The sequence below is a fragment of the Barbus barbus genome (genome assembly GCF_936440315.1).
Source record: "Barbus barbus genome assembly, chromosome: 4".
Classification (NCBI taxonomy): Eukaryota; Metazoa; Chordata; class Actinopteri; order Cypriniformes; family Cyprinidae; genus Barbus; species Barbus barbus.
Window position 1 is genome coordinate 38,504,612 of NC_136732.1, and position 4,238 is coordinate 38,508,849.

Consider the following 4,238-nt stretch of genomic DNA (forward strand, 5'->3'; position numbering starts at 1 on the left):
AGCCTTTCACCTGCTCTGAGTGTGGAAAGAGTTTTACACAGAAAAAGCAACTCAATGATCATGTGCTTATTCACTCTTCAGAAAAGCCTTTCACTTGCTCTCAGTGTGGAAGCACGTTCACGCGTAAAGCAAGCCTTAAAAACCACATGATAATTCATAGTGGGAAAAAGCCTTTCAGCTGCTCTCTGTGTGGAAACACTTTTACGCGTAAAGGAAGCCTGAATAATCACATGTTGATTCACAATGGAATAAAGCCTTTCGTCTGCTCCCAGTGTGGAAAGAGTTTTATTCAGAAAGGACACCTTAAGATTCATTTGGTAACTCACTCTTCAGAAAAGCCCTTCACCTGCTCTGAGTGTGGAAAGAGTTTTACACAGAAAAATCAACTCGATGATCATGTGCTTATTCACTCTTCCAAAAAGCCATACAGCTGCTCTCAGTGTGGAAGGAGTTTCTCACAGGAAAAAAAACTCAATGATCATGTGCGTATTCATTCTTCAGAAAAGCCTTTCACCTGCCCTCAGTGTGGAGACACTTTCACACGTAAAGCAAGCCTTAACAATCACATGATAATACATACTGGGAAAAAGCCTTTCAGCTGCTCTCAATGTGGAAACACTTTCAAACGCAAAGGATGCCTGAAGAATCACATGTTGATTCACAATGGAATAAAGCGTTTCAGCTGCTCTCAGTGTGGACGGAGTTTTACACAGAAAGGACATCTTAAGGTTCATTTGATAACTCACTCTTCAGAAAAGCCTTTCAGCTGCTCTCAGTGTGGAAACACTTTCAAACGTAAAAAATGCCTTAAGATTCACATGTTAATTCATGCTGGGGAAAAGCCTTTTACTTGCTCTGTGTGAGAAGTGTTTCATCTGTAAACAAGGATTTAATAGTCACATGAGATTTCACACTGAAGCGAAGCCATCTGTGTGAGATGAGTTTTAAATGGAAAGCTGGACTCATTTTCATCGCTCTCACTGTGCCATGAGGAAACTGAACTGATCTGATCTGGACGGAGATTTCTAAATGCTGACTCTTTAAAAAGGCACAAGAAAATAATGCTTGAGAGAGTGAAAACTGAGCTTTGAGTGTGAGAAGAGCTTTAACACAAGCGATTCCTCAGTACAGAAAATATAGCAGCAACTGTTACTGAAATACAGTGAAGCAACATTTAGATCCATATTTAAAACAATTTTAAATATGTAGTCCATTTACCCTCTATTCCTGGGGTAAATGGACATTAAGTTGATTCGTTTTTAGACCTCAGTTGCAAGGTGGATAAAGTTGGTTATTTTGTTGTTCACACCAAATTTGAATTTCTTATGTTTAAGCAAATTGCATCACTCCCCCTCTCTCTCTCTCTCTCTCTCTCTCTCTCTCTCTATATATATATATATCAGTGGCGGCTGCTGGTCTTTCAAAGAGGGGAAGCTAATTTTCGGCCTACATCATAAAAATTGTCCATTTATTTTTACGTAAATTATTTTCAAGAAAATGCTCTGTGACCCTGTCGTACCCTGTCGTGACCCTGGTGTAGGACTTGAGCCGCTTTAAACCGGAGAAGCTCCTTTCTACAGATGTAGCTCCAATTGTTGCCACTAATGAGAACAGTTTGTAAAGCTGAGGCATTGCGCTGTCCAACTCCATGTCTTTAACCATCTGGGGTCTGAGGGTGTTCTGGGGGCCTGGAGAAGTTTTGACATGCCCTGACATTTGTGCTTTTTTCAGTTGCTTATACACATATAAATGGCTAAAGTCTAATAACACTGTAAACAGCAAAAACAGGGCTACAATAATATGTTAGCAGCACTTATGTACTTGATTTTGTTTTTGAGAAAACCACGTTTATGCGTGGTTAGTGAAAAACTAACATTTTGAAGTCACTGAAATAAGGCCATAAAAAAACATACAGAACATTTGTTCACAAGACTTCTGAGAACTGGATCTTGTAGCCTAGAATATTTGCTTCAAAATCATCTTGTTTATTTGCTCACAAAAAACAATATATTGATTTTTTGAGTAAAAAGGGTCTATGCGAGAAGGCGTCAACCTTCACATTCACACCTGAGAAGACAGGCCTGCATAACGAGCTTCATAATGAGCTTCATAATGAGCCATTTAGTCAAGTATGTGACTGAGAGGAAGAGTTACAAGAAAGAATATGAGGACAAAATAAATTTAAATATTTTTTTATTATGTATATATTTAGCTATCACACAAAATAACTTGAGATTCACTTGTGAGTGCAGTTAAAATTTTATTAGGAACAATCAAAGCTGACTTTAGCATCATTACTCCAGTCACATGATCCTTCAGAAATCATTATAATATTGGGATTTGCTGCTAAAAAAACATTTATTATGTTGAAAAGAGCTAAGAAGAATTTTTTTTTTTTTGATGAATAGAAAGTTCAGAAGAACAGCATCGTTTGTAACATGATACATGTCTTTATCATCACTTGTGTGCTAAATAAAAGTTTTAATTTCTATATATGCTGTCTCCAAGCTTTTGCACCTGGCATTTTCATAGTGTATATTGTTTATGTGCTCTGAAGGGGAAAAAACAACAACACATTTAGAAATTCTGGGTTATTACTCTCAGCAGATCTTCTTCCAGAAACAGAAAGTATCCGGGATGAACTTGTTTGTTTCCGCTGACAGCATTAGATATAATGAGTTGACATCGCATTGGTTTCATACGGATTACTTTAACGTATAATATTTGTTTTTGTAGACAGAGCACCCTGTTTATTTTCTCTATTTTTTTAAAAGCACATTGTTTTGTTGTTATTATGACTATACACAAATAAAAGTAGACCCTTTGCAGTTTCAAATGATACCTTGCTCTTATCTATACGATCAAAACTCGTGGAGTATTTTTAGTTTGTTTGCTTCATAAAGAAAAGCGAGACAGCCCGCACCGGTGGGTTAAGGAACACCAAGTAATCACAGCTTTCTCCTGTTATGATGAAAATTGGCCAGCAATTTCACCAAGCAAATACCAAGAAATAGGTTGCAGTAGTTTGTCAATCCACTATGGGACTGAGCTCAAATAGCTTCAGCATCAGCGACTTAAGGACACAATCGCTGTCAATCAAAAGGAGATGCAGTCTTTCGACAGACCCTCCAATCATCACGCAGAAGCCCGGAGTCCAGCCCCGCCCACTCCTCCATTCACCCCCAGAGACGCTGAGCGTCCGGGGGCGGGACATGATCGCAGCATTTATCCAATGACCGTCTAGTTTCGAAGCACTGAATAAAACAGTTCAAAGCAGCTCCATTGAAGTCAATGGACGCTAGGCTTCAGCAGGGAAATACACTGATGCTACGGGAATATATGAGAAGGAAATCGAGTCACCTGCTATATGTAGCTGATTCTGAACGAACTCGTCTCTGAGATGAACGTGTTCTAACGCATTTTTAATCAATAAAATGTTAACACAATAGTACATATTTGACCATTAATTTTTTGACATTATAGGGTAAGCCGAGCTTCCCTTGCAGTCTTAAAGAAATCCCCACTGCTATATATATATATATGACTTAACATAAACGAAAAGTAAAAGTAGATATGCAAATGTGAATTCTGTTTTTAAATATAACTTATTTCTACACAAATAAATGCTATGTATGTACATACAAATGTGCATATTCTTTCTCTGTGTACTACAGGATTGACTTCTCCCAGTAAGCTTTTAGCTTCTATTGAAATCTTCCAGTCACCACAGCCGTGTGGTGTCCAAAAGGGTTTCATCTGGGTTATTTTACTGGGGCCCAGCCAGTTTTGACCACAGTCACGTTCATGTTAGTCAAGCTCGCGTCAGCTGACTGTCAGCTGATCCATGTCTACCTATAGGGATATGACACCTATCACGGCATCCATATATAAGGTCCTTCTGTATTATGAGCAGCTTTCGCGTTGCTCAATAGCTAATTACCCTTCTCCAACCCCAGCTCCTCCTCTTGTCCAGTTAGGATTCAGGCCTCTGATTCCCCAAATGGGAATACATTACCAAGAGTCAAGTCAGACATTCGACAGTCATAATTACTGATGAATTATTGAGCACACAGGGAAAATGTGTAACAGATGCCTCTCAGATACAAATGGGGTAAATAATGTTTTATGTTTTGATTAAAAGATAACATTAAACGTCAGCGAAACCCTAAGAATTCACAACATTTTTTTTACAATAGTGCTCTCAATATATCATTATGTAGCCTATATGACAGTTATTA